Source organism: Diceros bicornis, chromosome 9 (genome assembly GCF_020826845.1).
Source record: "Diceros bicornis minor isolate mBicDic1 chromosome 9, mDicBic1.mat.cur, whole genome shotgun sequence".
Lineage (NCBI taxonomy): Eukaryota > Metazoa > Chordata > Mammalia > Perissodactyla > Rhinocerotidae > Diceros > Diceros bicornis.
In genome coordinates, this window is record NC_080748.1 from 8,250,205 (window position 1) to 8,274,004 (window position 23,800).

At 43.2% G+C, this 23,800-nt stretch overlaps 1 protein-coding gene across 5 annotated transcripts in view; it reads right to left on the reverse strand.

Annotated features, from left to right (window-relative positions):
• The window catches only part of SPATA13 (spermatogenesis associated 13), a 350,174-nt gene that overhangs the window by 28,427 nt on the left and 297,947 nt on the right, over window positions 1–23,800 (reverse strand). The window lies entirely within an intron of this gene.

The window sequence follows — 23,800 nt, forward strand, 5'->3', positions numbered from 1 at the left end:
ATAGACTATTACAGTCCGAGATCACTTTTAAAACCCCAAACTCCTAGATATAACACTGCGAGAGCAGATATGGTATGCTCTCTTTCCACAGCACCTAAAGCTGAAGTTGAGCTAGAACACCATTTATCATCGAAAAGCTCTGTATACGGATTTTAGCACACACCTCTGGCTAGGGACAATTCTGAGACCACACACCTTTTCCACAGAGTAAATACGTATAAATATTCTAAATTTGTATAACACGAATTTATAATTTTCTTGTTTAATCATCCCAGTTAACATCCTTCTGGAAGAGCTGTCATCCTGGGTCTCCTGGGCATTGTACTTGGGCCACCTCCTTCCTGTGGCACCATCCATCCCTTTACTAGCCCTGTCCCTGTCACAGTCGTATCTTAAGATTTAGCCTCTGACTTCTCATCTCCCTCAAATCTCTCTCTGCTTCCTAGATGAACTGATCGCTCCCCAGGCCCCATTGCCACACGAGGAACCTCCCCAGGCCACACCTCCAGCTGGCCAGATGCAGCTTTAGGAACCAGTGAGAGAAGCACGTATCTGTGGAGGACATGCCATTTTTTAAGTCAGTAGGACTTGCTGCAAATAAAATTAGAGGCGATATAAGTTTTTTAAAAAGGCCAACAATAAACAGCTTACACCACTCCTCAGAAAAGTCACATTCTTCTGTCTGAACTTAGATGTTAGATTTGTGAAGGGACGAAACCTGACAACTGACTCTAAAGGTGAGTTTTTATGACAGGAACTATCAAACATCAACGATGGAAAACTTTATTTTATAACACTTGCCCAAAGAAAAGGACTTCCTGTCGGACTCTGACTTACGCACACAGAACAGAGGCCCACAGCCCACGTCCTGTGGGATTTTTCTCAGGACAGGCAATGAGTCTGTTTCTCATCTGGCTTATTTCTATACATTTAAGGCTTTTGATCTGAGTGACAGATTTCAAAGGCACTGCACTGGGTTTGGGTCCCAGGGGGGCCACGTGAGAAAAGGCCCTGAACTCTCTGAGTCTTTGCTTTCTCACCAGTATCTGAGAAAAATGCCACCTCTCTTCCCTGTCTCAGGGGCCATGGGGAGGGGCAGGTGACGGGGTGGATGTGGAAGTGTTCTGGTAAACAAAAGGAAGGTAAGAACTAACACGGCGGGCTTCCTTCAGGCCCTTCAGGGGAAGGTCAGCAGGTGTCGGCTGCTTCATGATGGGCCAAGGCGATGACCAACGCCCACGCCCTCGCAGGCAGCCAGCACCCGCCTCCCCGCTGCGGGATTTCCCTTCACTCAAATGGGAGTGGCTTCAGGGAAATTCCCGCACGTAGAATAATCTGTTAAAAACATATATTTCAGAAAATCTCCTGTTGATCACTCAGACTTCCTCAGGTTTGAGATAAGCCATTCTCACTTCCCATCTTAAAACGGAAATGGCAAACACAGGCAGGCAGGCAGCTTGTGTTCAGAGCCGTGCACAGCTTTCACGAGGCTGCTGCTGCATGGGCGAAACCACAGGCCCCAACCCTGGTCACCAGAGTGGCTCTTGAGCCATGGAGATGCACAGAGGGAACGACCCGGGCGACAGGAGGTTGACCTTCAATGCCAAACATGCTGTCCTACTTTCAGGCCACTCCTCTTCAGTGGCTCCCAAACACCCAGGGTTGAGGCATCCAGTCACATGGGGAACATTTAGAAAGACAAACCCTGGACCACGGAACCAGGTTCTTGGGGGAGTGGGGAGGTAAGCTGGGATGTTTGCAGAGAATCTAAGCTGGGGATGTTTGCAGAGAATCTATTTCCAAAAGCTCTCCAAGTGATTCTGATGCCTGGCTAAATATGGGACCCACGGGACTTAAGGCTAAACTTCCTTAAACCCACATGCGCAGATGTGCTCTAGGATGCGTGTGTTTTGTGGCCTGTCCATGCAGCAAGCCACGGTTGGAGGGCAACGGACTCTGATCTCATTGGTTGAAAACCTCTGCTTTAGCCCTTTGCACTGAATGTTCCCCGTATTAACAAAAAGGGCAAAATCCTCTTTCCATGCTGCCCTCTCCACCTGGAGCAACTTTCCCGCCCAAAACAGCCACTCAAATCCCGACTCATCCTTCATGGCAGTTTACTCTCACTTCTTGGTGATAGGTCTTCCTCCCTGTTGTCCCTGACTCCTGTGATGACAACCTCTGTCTCTGATGTTCTAGAAGCACATTAGGCTTACCCTCTTTTAAAATATTTATCACAATTATATTTTTGTTATATTTTGACTGTTTAATTATGATATCCTAACTAGTTGTTCATGTGTCTCATCTCCTTATACCTGCCCCTACTCCTACCCCAGCTATGACCTTCTCAGGGTCAAGGAACGTACTTATTAAATTCAGTGTTAGTTGATTGAATTAAAGCATGAAATATCTTTCAGACTCTAGAATCTAAAATGTTACTGTCAGGAAAGTCACTGTTATGCCTAATCTAGACTTTCAAACCATTTTCCATAAATAGTATTTTCGAATCTTTTAAGCATATTGACAATAAGAAAGTCAAAAAGCGTCCTAGAAATGGACATGCTAAGCTTCACTGATAACCTTTTATCACGTCTAAGAGTCTTTTGAAAATAATTACTCCAGCGTATAGCTTTACGTCTGCGTTCAGCTGAGGGCCACGTTGATTGCTGCTGCCCAGAGCAGTAACAGGAGTGAGTTACGCCATAACTGAGCTTCATTCACACCAAATCCCTAAAAGTGGATTTTTGTTTCTACAAATGGTTATAAGTTTTATTTTAAACTACCTATGAATAATTTTCCTCTCAGTTTAAAGCCAAAACTTGACCTAGAGTTGTGTCACATATGCTCTCCAGCATTATAAAGAGGCCACCTGTGCCATCTGTAAAGCGGGTATTCTGGGCCCTGTAAAGGTGGGGGGTCTGGGCCAAGAGCCCGGGGCAGTCACCGCCCCCAGGGTCTCCCCTCTGCTCTCTCCTGGGACCACAATGGCTGGAGAGCCCCCAGCCAGCAGCTCAGCTTCCTCTTGTTCTGGAAGCTCACCCTCTGTCCCCTCTCCACTGCAGACCTGGGATGTAGGTTTGGGTTTCTTAGTGTCTTGCCACGAGCCCTCAGGTTTTATCTTTGACTCATCCCTTGAAGTCTGTTTTTTTTTTCTTAGCAAGTTGCTGCTCCTCCTCAGGTTTCTGGCTCTGACCATGGCTCCCTGTGTCCATCCCAGCTGCCACCTGCAGATCTGTCCTGGGCGCTTCTCCTCCACCTCGCTGCTCCTGGACAGCTCTCTAGGCTGGGTCTCACCACCTCTCCAGGCTCCTAACAGCTGCCTCCCTGGCTGGCCACACAAATGCTGAGCAAGAACCTGTCCAGTTTCACCGTGTCCCTGGAATGAACTCTTGGTGGGTACCAGGCACTGCGCTAAGTGCTTACTATACATCACCTCATTCAAGCCTCACAAGCATCCTAGAATTATTACTGTCCGTTTATAGAGGAGGAAATTGTGGCTCAAAGAGGTTAAGTAACTGCTCCCAAGTGGCGGGGCTGGAATTTCAACCCAGGTCCGCTGGCTCCAAAGTGATCCTGTATGTGCCTGCCTTGGTCCTGGCCTCACGTAGCTTATACTGACAGGGCGCAGCCTGATGGCCCGAGCTCCCCCGCCTCTTCCTTGCAGAAGCTTCCTCCTGAGAGCCGCCAGGCTGCCCCTCAGGGCCCCACAGGCCCTCCCCTGCCCCCTGCCCACTCAGGGCTCTCAAATAAAATAGCACCCACCATTTAGCAAGCTCTAGACTTTGTTTTATACTGGCATATCACTTAAAGTTGATTAAATACTGTGTTTGCTGTCATTTCCATTATACATACACGTTTAGTATAGGGAGTATATGAAAGACAGTCTTTGGAACACACCAAACCAGTGAATGTTCAGAGGAGGAAAAGAGAAGATTTCTACAGAACCGGCCGCCCCCAGTCTGAGAGGCACTCAGAGTGCCTTTCCCTTTACAGCCAGGCTCACCAAAGGAAGCAGGGCCACTCGTGATGGCAGGGCTGGAGCCTGGGAGCCCTAATGGCACACTGGGGAGGGGAGGAGGGTCTGCAAAGGCCCACACGGAAGATTCTGACACGCTCTATCTCTTTAGCTGCATCAAGAGCATTCCACTCAGAGCCAGAGGCCGGGTTAGGCCTTCCCCTGGCCTTTGCATGAGTGTGGGAAGAAGGACCGGGAACCATGCCCTGGGAGTGGAGGAATGCTGGAGGGAGGAGTGCAGGCTAGCTGGGGCTACCATCGCTGACCGCGGGGCTGCCTCTGCTCTCCCACGCGATGGCTTCGCTCACACGGCTGAAATAAACAAATGCAGATACACCATCGGGGTCAGGAGGAGCAGGAAGGCCAGTACTCCTCCACTCTCCATGCCAGCCTCGCTCGGACCACGTCGGACACCGAGACCATCGCACCCGGGCACTCAAGCCGACAAGCACAGCCACTTGGCAGGCAGGTCCATGTTCTAAATGCAGAAACCATTGGGCAGTTTTTTTCTCTTTTTCTAAATTTTTGTTAGTGAAATGGAGTACATGCTGGTCTTGTTTCTCTAACCTGCCAGACACAGAAGCCATAACCACATTCCTGTCTGCTCTCAGCCAGCACAGAAAACCAATCAAAACAAGGAGGAAGCACAAACTACAAACTGCACTGCTCCGACGAGGCCCAGGGCTGCCTTCAAGCTGTCATCTACAACCTCATTCATCTCAGTCTGAGTTCCTGGCACTGATTTATGGCAAAAACAGAGATGAGACTTTTTTAAAGCATCTTACTGTATCCATGTGTAGCAGTCAGCTAAAATTCTTTCTGTGAAGTATTTTTCCTCTGACTCCTTTTTAAGAATACACAGATTACAATTTATAACTCCCACATTTCCTTCACATTTCAGTAGGAACTAGTCTAGTTGACAATACTCACAAAAATATTGAAAAGTAAGGGTGAAACAAGGAACCGGGCACAGCTGAACACTGGGCAGCACCACTTTTGAAAATATAAACAATATTTTTCAAAAATCAATTCATAGCCTTAAACTTAACACACCCCAAATCAGCAAGGAACATTTTTATATACCCCAACAATAAACTCTGTTTAAAGGAATTTCATGTAATAGAAGCAGAAACCAGCACAATAAAAACCAGATCCATAACTCATAAAGGATAGTCCATGCTCACTTCTTATTTTCCATTTCATACTAACTGCTGTGCCATAAACAAAACCAACGTCTTGATTCACTCTGTCCACAGCTCAAACTGCCGCTGTGGACAGATGGGCTGCCACAAACACACTCGCAGCTGACGAGCAGCAGCAGAGAGAGAGCACAGCAACTCAAAAGAGAGAGTCGGGTCAGCAACACTGCCACGATAGAACAATTCATTCTCTGCACACATACCCATGTGAAGGCTTTCCAGACTCCAAAATCTTGCTATTTCCCCTCTAGCTACCATCCTTCTGTTTGAAAAACAGCCACATTCAGAGCAGGACTGGACTGTGACTGAGCATCACGGAGAATCCCACAGGCTCTCAGCTACGGAAACTGCAGAAATCGCTTATTCACTGCTTTGACGCTGAGCACACTCCCAGCCAGAGCCTGCTCAGAACTGACAGCTCGCCCGCCGCCCAACGCGGCTGGGGCCGGCGGCTCCAGACAGCTCAGGACGTCAGGGAGGAAACTCACAACTAAGGCAAAGTTTACACATAGCAGTCCAGCACACTCCCAGGCGCATCAGGTGGTCGAGAGCCTTCAGTGAAGGTGGCAGGAGTGCATTTGCTGCTTTTAATTACAGTACCAAAGCCCGAGTGAGACTTTCAGAGAGCTTTTAAAAAGGTATCTATTTCATGAGAGAAAAACCAGAGAAGTTGCTAAGTTCAAAACTGGAGCTGGGATTTCACACTATGGCATCACAAGAATTTGAGTTATGATATTGCAGTATGTTAACTGTAAACATAAAATTACTTTAAAAGAGGGATTTTTGTTTAAAAAATAAATATGTAAATATGTATACCTTCTACTATGTGAAAGTAATATGTATATCTTTTATCATATAGAGTATATTATCCTCTATAATGAAGAAAAAAATTTTTTTAAAAGAGGTTCTCTCTAGATGACATATGGGTTATTTATTTCCTCTATACTTTGCGGTATTTTCCAAGTTATCTACAATGAGCAAGTCTTTCGTCTATACTGTGAAACAACAACTGTGAACAGTGTGCTTCCTTCAATTTCTTCACGACAGGAAGATGTTGCCTTTTAACTTTATGAAGAATGAGATAATAAATGCAAAGTAGTGATCACATGGTCACCCCTCAATAAACACTGGTTGAAAATGACAGTGCCAATTAGTAATGCATGCTTCATAGTGATGGGCTTTGGGGTTAGGCGGCCTGGGTTCAAAATGCCCTCCACCATAACCTCGCTGGGGCAAGTCTCCAAACCTCTAGGTATCTCAGTTCTGGTCTGTACGGTGGGGATAACGGGGCACCAATAATCCTCTTAGGGTTAATGAGAACATATTACAAAGTGTTAGAACACTACTGGCACTTCATTAGGGATTAATAAACATGACCCACCACGTGCTGCTACTCTGAAAAACCCGAGGTCCATTATCACATGCTGGGTCCCAAGAACTCACAGCAAGACTCAGGCAAAGCTGCTTGGTTAGTTATAATATTCGTGTTGACTATGTGCTATCATAGGTTTTTCTCACCTTCAAATGTTTGTGGCTACTTCTACTGACTTGGTGCATCCCACCCTTCATCCAGCTAAGAGAAGTTTTCTGGGGAACTCATGGCTTCAGTAATTCACAACAAAGGTGAAATGCATGTGCTTACGCACGCGCGCGCGCGCGCGCGCACACACACACACACTCACAAAACCAGATCAGCTTCAAATCTTTCCTTTGCAAGTATTTAAAAAAATGATTTAAAAGAGTCAAAAATTTAAAACCGTTAATAAATAAATAGCTCATTCAAGAAGGGCATATCTATGCTAAATAAAGGTGTTGCTTCTTTAAATTATTGACTCAAAAACACCTTGAAATTGCTTTTCAGAGCAGATGACTCTCTATAAGGCAAAGTTTCCTATATACCACATACTCAAAGAAGTTCAAATAATGACATCTGTGTAACCTTGTTTAACGTAGAATTTTCCAATCTCATTTGGTCACAAAACTCTCTTTTTACAGTAACACATAACAGTATTATTACCCCAAAGAACGTGTGCTAGGGCCTTGCTACTCAGAGTGTGGTGCACAGACCAGCAGCATTGGCACGACCGGGAGCTGGTTAGAAGTGAAGACTCTTGGCAACCCCCCCTCCGCCCCCCCCACATCTGTGGAATCAGAACTTGTATTTTAAGAAGATCCAGGGCATTCAAATGCACATTCAGGTTTGAGAAGTGTTGTTCTAGGCAATTCAAGAAACTCTTTGCTCTGAGGCAACATCTTGAATGCTAGTGTGTTTTCAGCAATTCAGAAACTAATGAAGACCACGGATGAATGGGTAGACCTGGTTTTAGTTAGAATGAAGAGGAGAAATGCTGAATACTGAGATACAAAGCACTAAGTGAGAATTCATTCTGATGGGTATCCTTTCTAACAAAGCTTAAATTCCAGCAGGAGACAAATAAAATCCAGAGTGTTTTCATTTTCTTAATTTTTTTTTTGGTTAGAATTACAAGTTTTCAAAAAGATAAAGGTCTCTTTGCCACATTTCCTTAGTATTGTCGTAACAGTCTATTTGCTTTCATTTTTCATTGGCAGCTGGTACAGAGGACAGCTTCTGTTTCCCAAGGACTTTTTCTAAATCCAGAGATGGGGTCAGGGCACTAGACTAAGATCCTTGGGATTTTAAAATCTCAAACCAAAGGCATTCACTACATAAACTTACTTTTCTGTGCACTCAAAACAAAATAAAGATTAAAAAAGGAAAAAAAGTAAATAAACAAACAACTGTATTTAAGTGAGGCATCTTCTTGAAGGACGTTGACCCAACAACCCTTCCAAGAAAGATATTTTTGGAACAAGCTACAGAGAAGGTTTGACTTTTAGATTAAAAATGTTTTTTTAGTGATTAGAGCCTGTATTTACCATATCAATAAGAATTCTGCAACAAAAATTTAAGCATAGTTGAAAGAAGTCTTAAACTCCACACTGCCCAACACACACACTAATCCATTCTCCTTGGATGAGAGATCACTACACCACATGGTCAGGGCTGGGAGGTTACAAACACTTGAGAGAATTAAGCAAAGAGATCAGTTCCATAGGAGAGTGCAGAAGTCCATATCATATATTAATACCAACTATTTAGAAATCAGAGAGGATAAAATAAAAGTTGAAAACACACAGGATATTATGATATTATGATTATTTTTATACTATAAAGTTATTTTTAGACCCAAATATATTTACATACATACATATGGAAAAGAAATACCATGAAACTATTGACGAGGTAAGTTAGTAGCAATATCTCAAACTCAAACCATGGTCATCACTTTACCTCTCCAGGACTGTTTCTTGAGATTGACCAGGTGGTCAAAGGTTCTGTTTAGCCCTGATTTCTGACATCTTCTTATTTTAATTACTATATGGTACAGATTTTCTTATATGACCTTGTTTTGTCTTATGCAGAAAGATTACCAGCATTGGTTATCTGCCCAGCAACCAAAGTCTCCCGGCTGCCGCTGCTTCACTAAAGCAGCAGCCTCCCTGCGGGATGCAGAGATGTCCTTAACCTGGGAATATCCCAGGAACTTTATGTCCCCACTGGGTTTGGATACAGCCCCAATACCAAGAGCTACAGGACAGGCACAACTTTGCAGGAGGCCCCTGAGGACAGAGGAATGCTATTCTTTGACACAGCACTATTGTCAATGTTAGCAAATGGGCTCAAGGATGGGTACCATATCAGCCAAGAACCAAAGTAGCCCTGTTCTGGCTAGACTGAGTCACAGTCCAAATTCCTTATGAGCAACGACTACCCAGAATCAAGAGTAACACAGCAAGGGTTCTGTATACACTCACTCACCGTCCTCCTTGCTGATATGGGCTACAGTTCCTAAAGCTGGAACAGGGGATTTCTTAACAGGAAATAATTTGTTACATTTGCCATCAGTTATTCAGACCAGTGTTCCCTTGTCCATTAGCATAAACAATTGAGGATCCAGAGTGATCCCTTCATTCGGAATGGATTAAAGACAAACATTGTTATTAGCCCATAGGTCACAGTTATGCTATTTTCCAGAGAAATATAAAAAAATATAACACAGACATTTAACATAACATATAGTACGTAACATTTTCTAGTACATATTAATGTACAACCATAGACACTGTTTCAGTATGCTGCCTGCTCTGTATGGCTAAGGCAGGCTCAATTTAGGTCTTACTGAAACATCATTCAGCTGCCAGGCTCCTTACCACAGGAGGGGAGGCCCCAGTCACACAGAGCACACAGGAAATGGAGCCTGAGTTACCAGAACGTGCTGAGTGAAAGCCACCCGGCGCACACTCGTAGAGAGGTGCCTCTCTCTGTGCCATCAAAGCTACTGCTTTTCAGCCTGGGGTAATGTGGATGCGAACACACAAAATGACGGAAAATTTGTTCTCAATGGCTTTAATGAACCATCCCACCATTTACTTCTACTCCATACCCCAAACTCTCAAAAAATGGTTCCAAACAAGACACTGTTCCTGGGCACTGACTAGAACTTTTAGATTAATTCAGAAACAAATACTAAATTGCCCTTTAAAAGATGAAGGACACCTTAATTTTAAGACCACTGCTTTTCCTGCCTCTGTAAACACAGGTGGATTTTTCATCCTTGACGGCCTACCACATACTTCACCTCTGTCTTTGGATCCTTAGGACTGAGCATGTTTCAAACATAGAGCAAAATAGGTATTGGACGAATTTCACATTATTTTAATAAAAGGCAATTAATAGGGTGCAGTCTTAAAAACTGACAAACAGGTATACTTCTGTGTACGTAAATGAAATAATTTTTTCTTTTGTGATGGAAAAGCACAGCCCCTGGGACACAGTGAGTGAGATGGAAGCAATCTGGGCTTTCAAGTCAGTCTGATCTGGCTCGAGCACCAGCTCCACAACCTACAACTTAACCTTGCTTAGCTGAGCAAGGAAACAGCACATAGTGTCTGTAAGCCTTAGAGTCCCGTCCCTGAGACCAGTGACTTGACAGGGGATGGGCACTTGGTGGCTGCTTGCTAGATGTTTAGATCTCTTGTTCTCCTTCCTCTTTTTTTTTGGTGACGAAGATTGGCCCTGAGCTAACATCTATTGCCAATCCTCCCCTTTTTGCTGACTGTCACTGAGCTAACATCTGTGCCCATCTTCCTCTATTTTGTATGTGGGACGCCGCCACAGCATGGCTTGATGAGCAGTATGTAGGTCCATGCCCGGGATCTGAACCTGGGAACCCTGGGCTGCCAAAGCAAAGCATGCGAACTTAACCACCATGCCACCAGGCTGGCCCCTCCTTCCTCTAACTTTTAATATTCTTTCTTTCCTTTTAAAATCTAATTTCTGAAACTCAGTATTAGACATATTTTGAAGACTTTTTACTTTTCAACTCTAGTAGTTTAGAACAATTTGAACAAAAACCAATTTCAGAACTGAGAATATTTTAACTGTTAGAAGATAATTTCAAGAGTTTGCTGGAAAAATGTTAAAAATTTTCTTACGTGTTTCTGAGACAGGGACTAGAATGCTATGTTTCTTGTTTTTTGCTGAGGAAGATTTGCCCTGAGCTAACATCTGTGCCCATCTTCCTCTATTTTGTATGTGGGTCGCTGCCACAGCACGGCCACTGATGAGTGGTGTAGGTCCACACCCGGGAACTGAACCCAGGCTGATGAAGCAGAGTGTGCTGAACTTAACCACTAGGCCAGCAGAGCCTGCCCCAAGAACACTATGTTTCTTTTTAAAAATTCTGATCACAGGCAATGATAAAGCATGAAATACCAGCTAAGAGAACTGCTATTGGAGCTAATATAATCTCTAAGACTTGCAGGCACCATGGTTTATGGCCCTGATGTGCATATTTGCAACACTTGTTCTTGTATAGGGAGCTCCTTCATAATTTCTAGATTTCTCTGACTGTGGAATCCACACTGTCTCACAGCACAGTCAGAAGAGAGTGATTTTAACATGCACACTGTCAGGAGGCAGAAGACATTTTACCACAAGTACTTGCCTAAAGACAAGCAACCTGAGTCATCTTGTTTCACAAATAAACACACCAGCGCCCAGCATGCCTTGGTATCAGAGTATAAAGCACGAAGGGGGCGGGGCGGAGAGAACTAGAGCAGACACATGACACCCACACTGAACAATCAAAACTTTATGTCACCAATACTTCAGCAAGCTTTCCCAAGAATGCTGTTACTACCACTCTCAACAGGTGCTGAGCAAGTAAGATCTGATTCTATATTTTCTCTCTGACACATTATTAAAAGAAAATTTTTGAAAAGAAGACGCAGAAAGAGATAATCCAAACAATGAGAGATGAGACCAGAAGGTTTTACAGTGTGGTTAAAATAATTTCAAGACATCACATACACGCCCAACACCTGCTATTGCTTTTCTTTTTTTCTTTAACAAAAAATTTAGTGGAGTCTCTGGGTAAGACTTTGGAAAATCCTTAGATAATGCCTGAAATTTTGGGTCAAGACAATCAACAGAAAAGAGTTAGTCAAGTTTCTTTTTTTTCCTAATAACCTGAGTGTACGCATTTTAAATTCATTTAACCTATATTTGGATAATAATTAAACAGAATACTGTTCATATAGACTCCTGGTGCTCTAGGACTTTACTCATTAGATTAAGTGACTTGTCTAAGGTTAAACTGCTGGTTAGCGCAGTTAAATAAGTAACTCAGAACTCTAGCTGTAAACATGCATGGCTCACTGCTCATCACTACGCTTGTCTCCTGTGTCATTAATGCTTCCCATTAGTTCTCTGCAATAATGACAGCTGATATTTACTGCATGCTCACTGTGCACCAGGGCCTTTCCACATCTGTGGGGAAGATCACATTAATACTTTCTATGACAGAAGAGGACATGAAGACTTTGAGGCTAAGTAACTTGCCCAAGGTCATAGCTAGTCAATAAAGGATGGGGGTTCAACTGTTTTTCTGACCCAGAGGTTTGTTAATAAGAAAATCAACTTTCATAACAATAAGTAGAATAGAACGATGCCAGAATAACTGGATGAGTCCCCTTCCTTTTGTGATTCATTAGGTCTAGCTATCAGGAATTCTAAATGCCTTACTCTATCTAGATCATACTAAGGAAAAACAGAAATGTGTTGGATCTGTTTTTAATCAAACTATCAATGAGTAAATTTGTTGTTTCCAACAAATTACAAGTAGGATCAACAACAAAAAAAACTAAGGCAGAGGAAAAAAACCTATTTTCTTTGTTTTGACCAAGTAAAAAATAAATCTAAAGTGTTTTAATAAAGTAACTTCAATGCAAGACTTTTCAAAAAAATGCTTCAGTAATTTTTTCCAATTTATTTAGTTAAAAAAAATCAAAGTTGAGGGGATGGCCTGGTGGTGTAGTGGTTAAGTGCACGCGCTCCCCTTCGGCGGCCTGGGGTTTTTGGGTTCGGATCCTGGGCGTGGACCTATGCACCACTCATCAAACCATGCCATGGCAGGCATCCCATATAAAGTAGAGGAAGATGGGCACGGATGTTAGCCCAGGGCCAATCTTCCTCAGCAAAAAGAGGAGGATTGGCAACAGATGTTAGCTTGGGGCTAATCTTCCTCACCAAAAACAAGAACAAAAAAATCCAAATTGAAATGGTATAAACCCTTATGATTAAATTTCTCCCACTTCCTTAACTGGGGTACATCATAACTCCAAAGCAAAGAATGGAACTTTCTGATGTATATTTAACATTACAATTTCTTTCAAAAATATTTAGTAAAAATAAACACTGACACATTCATATTAATGAGCTTTCAGATACTGTAACATAAAGCCAAAATAATTTTTAACATGGTAGGAAAATAAATCATTTTTAATTAGTCTTAGCATTTATGGGAAATTTTCAGCTATAAAATCAGAAAACCAACGCAGATAAACAACATACATAAAATACCTCCGTACCAAAACTTAAGGTCCTGACCCCCACCCTCACCCGCCAACCTTGCAGTCACCTTCCACTGCCTCCTGGCTCTGCCCTCCAGGTGAACTGATACTGCTTTGGTCAAGGCCAACAAGTTCCTCCTTGCCACTAAAAGCAACAGCAATTTTTCAGAGTGCCTGACCTGACACTGGTCGCATATGACACTGTTTACCACTCCCTCCCTGAAGCTGGGCTTCCTCTGACGTCTGGGACACCACTTACCTGTCTGGCTACTGCCTTTCTAGCTTCGTGGATTTCTTTTCCTTTACTGGTCCCCAAACGCTGTTGATCCTCTTCTCATTTTTCACACACACCCCGGATGATAATATTCCTTCTTGTAGCTTTAACGACAACCCTCCATTTGCTGATGACTCCCAAATCTTCGCCTCTAGCCTGGGTCCTCCTCCTCAATGTGAAGACCCCTATGATCAAGGGTGTGGTGATGGGATCTCTACCTCCTTGTCCCACCTGTGCCTTCAGCTCAACATGCCTGGAATGGAACCAAGCCCTCCTTTTGTGTGCTCTTCTCCTGTGCTCCCCATCACCTAGGATCTGGGTGTCAGCACACAAAACATCCAGACAATTAGCTTGACCTCCAAGTTTTCATTTCTCCAGAACTACCGTCATGTTCCTAGTTCAGAGCTCTGCACCCTTGATTAAGCAACAGACTCCTCCTGTCTCCAGGTGGGTCCACAATCTAGCCAGGGATCCCTCTAAAATGCAAATCTGATCTTCTCACACCACTTAAACCCTTCTGTGGTCCTAGCTGCCCCCAGGATAAAGTCTAATCCCCGTAACAGGAGGCCTTGGATGGGCAGGCTCCTTCTTACCTCTAGTAGTCAGATCTCTAGTCTAGACCCGCCTCTCAACCCTTCAGCCCTTCCCCTCACCTTCATCCTGCTAAAGCCACGGAGTCTCCCCCACCAGGAGCAATCAGGCTGCCTAAAAGCCCCAAATCAGAAATAATGATGCATGCGTTTGTGCCATAAACATTTTAACCTAAAACATACAAAGGTGCAATTAATTCATCTTTGTTATCATGTAGGACCAGAGGTCTTCGTTATGATCATCTGACTGGAACTCTGCATTCCAGAATTCCAGGTCACACCCAGAATGTGTCAACTATGATTTCCAGTACTGTATTCTGAAGTACGGTAATAACCAGAGACAATTGTGAAGCATTCTAAGTACAGATTCTTTGATTTTTCCATTTTTCACAGCTGTCAATTCTCATCTAATTTGACAGAAAATAATTTTTTAGCAATTCTTCTTTACTGAGTCTCTCCAAAGTATTCGATTTAGTTTTCAAAGACGCGAGTCTCTTTTTACTTTCATATTTACACTTCATTTGTTTATGTATCTAAATAAGTCCCATAATTGTAACAATAAATACAACTGCCATAAACAGGTTTGGAGTCAGGCCCTTGACTCCCGGTAAAGACACAACTCCAGCAATGAGAGCATAGTGAGTGAGCGGCCTGCTAGAGCCAGCACTCCACTGCCCTAGCCATCAGTCTGCATGTGGAGGACGTCTTTCATCTGACAAGCTTGTGGACGGGTTAAGCAAGTTTCTGTTGGGCAACCCTAACCTCAGTTTCTTAAATGTGTTCTCCTTTCTCTGCCTTCCACCCTCTGCACATGCTGTTCCCTCAGCCTGGAATACACTCTCCCCTACCAACGAACTTAATCTAACTCCCATTCATCCTTCACGTTATTTTGGTCGGGAAGTCTCGGGACTCCCAGGATCTGATGTGCACACTCTCCGTTTACACTTAACTTCTTTACTGCTACAATGGCTCTACACATCTGTATACCACACTAGAGGTGCTGTGAGAACCGTCTCTGGTTTCCTCATGACCATCCAGCCTCTAGCACAGGGCCTCACTTACAACAGCGCACATATATATTATGCAACATCACATATATTTGTTAAACGGATCGATACAAATGAGGTATCTCATAAACCAAGAGCATATTAAAAGACCAACTCAGAAAGTTTTTAGAGCACCGTGGACATTTCCTGAAATACCACTGCTTAATTATGTCCTAATCATTTTATCATTTCTCAATAACATTCAGCTTCTCAACTTCATAAAGAGGTTGAATGAACTTGCTTTTACAACCAATACTAGTTCCTAAATGAGGAAACGTAAATAAATACATACATAAGAAAATCTTTTCCGTTTCTGAGCAAATACATTTCAGTATGAAATCAAACTGAAGAAACAGCAGTTATAGACATGGGAAGAATGTCACCCCTGAGTGACAACCCCCAACTGTACTTTCAAACTAGTGGGTTTTAAAAACAGTGAACAAAATGTCCTGGTACACTTTTTTTTTCCTTTAGACAAACCAATCTTAACTCTGCATAGAAAATCTTTACCAAATGAAAGCAAGCAAGGTCTGTGGGCCTTTGTGGGGTGGCAGTCGTGGGGTTGGCTGTTGTGCCGGTGGCCGTCCCGGGGGCGGCGTAGGGGGACAGCGCCCTGCGTGCACGGCCACGTGGGCGGAGGTTCCAGGACTGGATCGGCCTGGCTGGGCACAGGCCAGACTGTGCTGGCCTCGACTTAAGAAGAGTTCTCCGAAGATCCCCTAGGAGGTTGCCAAGTCCTGTCGTCTCTGCTTGGGCCTTTCGCATTATCATTGATTCAGCAAAGAGGGCTCCCGGTGTTCCCACGGGGTTCACCCCCGCGGATCACCTACTAAGGACCCCTAGAGTCTCGCCGCTACTCCCGCAGGCACCAGCACCCACCTCCGCGCGGAGAAGTCACAGATGGGACTGACAAGTTTTAAGACGTTGGGCAGAAGCCAACGCCTACCGGCAGTTTGCAAGCATTTATTAAAACTATGTCCAGACTGTCAGGGCCAGCGGGTCCATCCCAGAAGACGGTAACTGAGTTTACAACAAGCCGCTCTAGTTTCGGTCTCCTGACAAGGTTATCCACGTGGATATGTGTATCGGAAGAATAGCAATATTTGTTGCAGGGGCAGGAAGTTATTAGATAGTAGACACTATTGCCATCACCATTTTTAGAGTTGAACGTTTCTCTAAAATAGTCCTTAATTTGTTCTTGTGGCAAAAAGAAAATGCAGTATGTTGGCTTTCTTATCACGGAGTGTTAATTTATTTTGGAAATTTCTAAGTTATCTTCTTCCTCACACTTATCTCTAACTTTGTATTCTAGTGGTAGACCCTGGTAAAATCAATTATCAACTTGAGTGCAGTCTATAATATTTTTTACTTGCTTTCTCATTGACAGCAGAACTGGGAATTTTTAAAACCCCAGAATAGGTTTTCAAAATAGTTCCTCCCTTCACCAGTCATTGGCCAGCTCCCATGTGTTTCATAGATAGGGTGGCCAGCATATAATTTGCCTTATTTGGTCCTTTGTAGATCAAGATGTTCTTTATACATATCATGCCATTAAGGATGGGATTTTTTGGTTGTTTCCTAATGAAAAATGTGGATAGGTGGTTATGATTTAGAGTTTATAACCTTATTGTTAGCAACTTAAATTATTACATCATTCCGCCGAAGACTGAGCACTGCTGGCCTAGGTCACTAGAGGGCCAGACTTGCTTAATTTGATTCTCTTTCCCAGCTTGAAAAATGTGACCATATTCACAAGAAATTGATGTAAAAATTTAAAAAAAATCAAATTAAGCAATAATTTGAATAATTCAGAAATATTTTTAAAAGCCATAAAAAAGTCTAATCAAGTCAACTCATTATATTTATCTCCTCAGAAAATCATTTTCTCTATTTTTTATATTTAGTTGTTAATGTACCTAATCTTGTTTTCTCTCCTCTGTTGTCTGGCATTATTACAAAATAATATAGTGCTTATTGGTTACTAATAGGCTTTCAAAAAATATAACAAATGGATGTGTTTTTTTTTTTTTGAGAGGAGATCAGCCCTGTGCTCACTTCTGCCAATCCTCCTTTTTTTTTTGCTGAGGAAGACTGGCCCTGGGCTAACATACATGCCCATCTTCCTCCACGTTATATGGGACACTGCCACAGCATGGCTTGCCAAGCAGTGTGTCGGTGTGCACCCAGGATCCAAACCGGTGAACCCTGGGCCGCTGCCGTAGCAGAGCGTGCACACCCAACCACTCGCGCCACCAGGCCGGCCCCACAAATGGATGTATTTTAAATGGCATACCCAGGGCCGGCCTGTGGCTTAGCGGTTAAGTGCGCGTGCTCAGCTACTGGCAGCCCGGGTTCAGATCCTGGATGCGCACCGACGCACCGCTTGTGCGGCCATGCTGAGGCTGCGTCCCACATACAGCAACTAGAAGGATGTGCAACTATGACATACAACTATCTACTGGGGCTTTGGGGAGAAAAAGGGAAAAAAAAAAAAAAGTAAATGGCATACCCAAATCTAGTGACTTCAATGTCATGCTTTAGTCCTTTGCTTGTGACCCATAAAGATTCCACTCAAGTGTGATAGCTAAGGAAACTGGATGTTCTCCTTTCTGGGAGACAATTAAGATAACCACTTGGTTTATATCACACGAGCAAGCTAATCTGAACTTGATGAGTGAGATGAGTAGAAACAATAAGAATTTTGAAAAGTGATCAAATTTGACTTCTGACACAATAGACAGACTAGTTAAGGGAAGAAGTATGGCAGGAACCAGAAGTAAGCATGGTTACCAGAGGGGAAGGGGGGAGGGAGGAGGGTGAAAGGGATAATTTGGTACATGTGTGTGGTGATGGGTTGTAATTAGTATTTTGGTGGTGAACATGATGTAGTCCATGCAGAAATAGAAGTACAATGATGTACACCTGAAATTTTTACAATGTTATAAACCAATAAAAAAAAAACAAAAAAAACCTGCCACCTACCAGAAGTAAGCATGGGAAAATCTGGAGTGTGGGCAGGCTGTGATGGAGTGTGTGGCCTTGGATGTAAGAGAAAAGCTTCATAGAAGAGGAAAGCAAAAGGCAGCAAAGATAATTCCCCGAGAAAAAGTTATCACAGGGCAGGCCCGGTTGCTAAGACTCAGGGAAAAGGGAGGGCCACCAACACCATCACCAATAAAGTAACAGGGTTTTTATAGGCTGGTGGCCTCCCATCCATGAACTTTAGAAAAGCACTTATAAGTGCCACTGTGATTCATGATCCAGATTCTATGCTTTCAATACCACACCCATGCAGTCGATAAACGTTAATTGAGGACTGCTCCACGTGACCTTCCTTCACAGACTATGGGCTACAAGGACATAAGACAAGTAGTGTAAATAAAGCAAGAGAGAAATGACAAGTGCTAGAAAAGGGCACAGCACAGTGCTGCAAAGTTCTGAGAAGGGAGAGCTCACTTGACCTAAAAGGAATAGGTCTTCATTTGTTAAAAATTATTAAATTGCTAATATTCAAATTTCTACCTTTTGAGAAAAATTTAGTTGTGGGCATTTCTTGATTTGGAGATTTTGAGAGCACTTGACCAGGGAGGAGGAAATATACTTTCATTATTTTTAAAAGCTTTTTTTATAGAAAATTTCAAACAAACACAAAAATAGAGAAATCACATGATGAACCACAATTATCAATGTTTTACCAATTCTTTTTCCAACTATTTCCCAACAACTTTTTGGACTATTTTAAAGCAAATGTCACATATATCATTTCACGTAAAAAATATTTTTGTGTGTACCCATAACAAATAAAGACTTAAAAATAACTACACTATTATTACCCTAAGTAATAAGTTTAACAATAATTCCTTCACTGAATACTAAGTCTATGTGAAAATTTCCCCACGTGTCTCAAAAATGATCATTTTATGACTCGGTTATTGGTATCAGAATCGAAACAAGGTTCACACATTACATTTACCAAACATGATTTAGATTAAAGCAAATTTATCCATTTGGTGGCATCTATCAGAGATTTTGCATTCAACACATAAGTTCATGAAGCTGAGTGTCATTCTAGAACTTTGATGGGATGTAAACCAGGACTCAGTACCGGCCCACTCTTAAGGCAGCTGAGAGGCCAGCTCTTGGCATATGGAAAGGACGGAGTGCAAAGGCAGGAAGAGAGAAAGGCTGGAGCTGGTCTATCATGTACTCATCCTCCCCCGGGCTATAGCTCCCAAACGACATGATGAAAGTAGCAGCAACTTTTATAAGCAACGTACTGCTAATCTCTCTAGGCAAGGGAAGCTGGTGCAAGATGCTTCTGTTGCAATGAAGTCCAGGATCTCCATGCAGGTGGGACATCCGTCACAGTTAAAGTGGGCATAGTATCTGTACTAGGCAGCAGGGCCAGCTTGGTCATTGGAATGGTCTGATCCGCAAGATCTCTGGCTGTGCTTAACTTATTACAGATTCCTAGGAACAAAACTGATGAGAAACTCTACTGAGGCACTACTTGATTCGTGTAGTAGGAAATCTCCCTGACTTGAATCACTACGATTATGAATCAAAGGCCCTCACTCAGCTGCCAGATCTAAGCTGATTCCCAGACCCAGGCCTCTTTATGACGCAGAAGCCACGTAACCTTGGGGTAGGCATCCCTCTATTACCACTCTTCCTTCTAGCTTTCCCAAAAGGTAACTGTGCCTCCAGGAAAGGGAAATCCCCTGGTAGTCAAATCTAAGCAATACCCTTCCTAATCCTTTCTGCCTGAAAGGACAGACGGCCTGAGTCAGTAGGGATTTAGCTTGTGTGGATTCATGGTTAGGAGCAAATGGCTTGGTTGAATGGCTTGGAGGAATTTAGAAAGAACAAAATGGGTAATGGACTGGTTTGGGGAAGGAGTATGATTAGATACATCAGAACACACTCAAAGTCTGTCCCAAGTGAATGTCTAATTGTGTCCCATGTGAATCCTATTGCAAAAGAGGCTGCTTAATAATTGTGTGGACATTATGTTCCATTCTGTAAATGTCAATCTTTGTTCTTAGTCATCTTGATGCTTATTCAGTGGGTTTAAAAAAAAAAAAAAGGCCATGGTGGCAGAAATGGATGCCAAGCCTGAGTTAAACTACAGGCTGTCCCCTTCAACAAAGTTAATGATATGGTTCCTTGAAGGAACCAGACAGCTACTTGTGGAAAGTTGATTACAATGGATCCTTTTCATAATAGAGGGGTAGATGATTTGTCCTTACTGGAAAAGACACTTATTCCAGATTTGGATTTGTTTTCCTTACCTGTCAGACTTCCGCTGGAATCTCGCTGAAGGCCTCATCCACTGTTCTGGCATATCACACAACACTGATTCTACCCGAGGACTCCCCAGTGACAGAAGTACGGGGTGACAGGCCAGTGCCCACGAGTGCCACTAGCTTTATCTCGTTTACCATCACCCAGAAACATGGGATCATACCAAACAGAATAATGGCGTAATGAAAATGAAGTTATGAGGCAGCTTGGGGACACATCTTGAAGTTGCGATGCTGTCCTGGATGGGGTATGTGACTGACATAATGATGTTCACCCATAGCCAAAATATATGGGTCTGGAAACAAAGGGTAAACACAGGGGCTGCTTCTTATGATTCCTTAAAAATATATTTGCAAAATATTCTCTTCCCATCCAGTAACTCTGCTCTGTCAAAACTGAATGTATTCCTCCAAGAGAGAAGTACTTCCACTGGGATTCACAGCCCTGGCCCCACTGAGTTAGAACCAAGGCTAGCCATTTTAGCCTCCTTGGGTACTGAGAAAATGAGCACTCAAGGAAGACATGGATGTCTTTTATGGTCACTGTTGCCATCGTTTTTCAACTGGACTCATGCAATAACCTTCAAATCAGTTTTTCTTCCTCTGCCTTTTCTCCCACAAACCGTCCTTCCTCTCTGAGATACAAATCAGGGCATAAATTCTCCCTATCCTGAGACTTTGACTCTTGAATGAGTGACAGAAGGACAGGAGGGCTAGTTGGCCTTCACTCATTCCCAGGGGTGGCACTATGGCCAGTCTTCCTGCTACATGCCTTCCTTGGCTCCTTCCATGTGGTTCCTTGGCTCCCAGGGCCAACCCTGACCGCCATCCATTTCCTAGGCTGGTTTCCTAGCCATTCCATCAATTTTGGGAACACCTGACGCCCTTCCAACAAATTCTTTTTACTTAAGCTAGTCAGAGTTAGTTTTTGTTGCTTCTCAACAAAAGAACACTAACATCGACACAAAACAAAACACTTACAGAAAGCACAGAAATAAGCTGTTTACGTGTGCATAGGGTTGGAAGAGAAATCATCTATATTCCTACCACCCTAACCACACTACCTTCATTTCTGCATATTCTTGTTAAATCTTTGACCATATGTGTACATGTTGCATATGGTTGCAATCATGGTATACATTATGGGTGGAATTGTGTGCCCCCAAAAGATGCAGAAATCCTAACCCCTAGTACCAGTGAATGAATTTGGAAATAAGGTCTTAGTAGATGATCAAGTTAAGATGAGATCATTAGGGTGGGCCCTAATTCAATATGACATGGAGAACATCAAGTGAAGATGAAGACAGAGATAAGGGCAATACATCTACATGCCAAGGCACACGGGCCCTGAAGCTAGGAGAGGGCCTGACAGAAGGAACCAACCCTGCCAACACCTTCACCTGACTTCCAGAACTGAGAAGATAAATTTCTGTTGTTTAAGTCACCCAGTTTGCAGTACTTAGTTATGGCAGCCCTAGCAAACTAATACAGGACACATATGATTTTATTTCCTACTTTTTTCTCACTTTAAAACTACAGCAGTCACTTTTCATGTTGTTACATGGTTTTCCTAATTATGTTGTAAACTGTTTTAAAGTAGCTGACAAAATATAACACTCCAACTCACCAGTCCACTGTGCCCAGACATCGACATTGCTTCAACTTCTGTGCTATCACAAATAATGTTGTGAAGAACATCCTGTGTGTGCAAGCGTTTTTCTCCTTTTGGATAACTTTCTCAGAATACATCACCAGAAGCTCATGACTGATCCGAGAGAATGAACATTAGACTGGTGGCTAAACTGCTTTGCAGAAGGATGACAATGAATTTACTTTGTCACCAAGGGTATACAAGAGCATGAGTTTTGAATTCTGAATAGAAAGAATGTTGACAGATAGTAAAGTGAAGGAAGGAAATTCTAGGCAGAGGGAGCAGAGGGAATGTGAAAGCCTGGAGCTGTGAAGGGATGCTGAACAGTAAGCTCTGGCAGGAGAAGTGAGAGAAACACTTGGAAGGTTAGACTGGGGCTTCAAAAAAACCTGTAAACTCATTCAAGGAGCTGGGACTTTATTCCACTGATGATGGGGAAAGTTTGCAAGGAAATAACAAAGTAAGAGTTGAACATGAACAATAAGTCTGACCAGAGAGTGTAGGAAAGCCTGGCCTGAGGACGTGACGGGGGAGGGGTAGCCGTGAGAGTAGGGTCAAGGAGCCTGAGAGGCAGGTGACCCTGAGGACAAACAGGTGGGACCCAGTGACTCCAAAGGTGAGGGTGCAATGATTCCAAGGCGTCCAGCCTGCTCAGCTGAGAGGACGACAAAGGCAGGAGATGGCCCAAATTTCCTCAACGTCTAGCTGCCATCTAATTTCTCTCCCTTTTCACCCTGTTTGACGGAAGAGTCTAACCTTGATTCCTCCTGATATATGTGACATGAGTTAGAAACCAAGACAAAATAAGTAGGGGTGGTAACATGTTCTCACGACGCACCAACTCTTTGACCTTTTCCCACTTCATATGGCCCTCCCAGGACATTCTCCAACAATTTCTGTGTCAGAACCCATCAGTGACCTTGCCACCATTCTTGGTCACCAGTCTTCACCCTCTGTCTTTAGAACGCCTCCCCTGACCAGTGAGGCCACACCCACTTGCTCTCTTTCCCTTCTCCAACCCATTCTGTTTCCCCTCCTCCTCTCTCTTGAAGAAGTCTCTTGAAACCACACTATTTAAATCTCACCTCTTCTTATGGCTTCTGTCACCACCATCATGCCCACACCTGGAGTTAGCGGCAGTGCTGGAATCAGAAGCCAGGCCTCCTAACTCCCAGTTCATCACTCTCACACTCACTACACGATATTCGTTTTTAAAAGTAAGACAGTAAACCCAGCAACTGAAGCTATAATCATTAATAGTCAGCTGCAATTCTTTACAGTCAGTATAGCTCTGTGTTAAAAACATGGGCCATGGTATTGAAAATTCTATTTGACTGTAGATTCAAACCTCATTTCTGCCACTTCCGGGGTGAGTGACTCAAGGGCAGTTCAGCTATTTATACCTGGGCTTTCTCATCCATAAAATGAGGATAATAATAGTATCCACCACAGCATGTGGTTAGGACCATACACCAGAGCACACAGGACGACGGTGTCTGCCACACGGCAAGTGCTCAGTCGATGTGAGCTCTTATTATCCTCGTCTAGTGTGCGCCCGGCCATGCCATTATCCAACCAGCTGACTGGCAGTGACATGAACATTAGTGTAGGGAAAGATTTTCTTTGTTAGGAATTTATAAGTCATTCCCAAACGTGGTATTAATTCAAATCAACAAGCATTTATCGGGTAAGTACTATGATAGCATATTAACTACTACATTAAACTTGTTTTTGGTGTTCCAAACAGTATTGGTAAATCTCAAACCTCCAGAAAGAGCTTTGAAAAG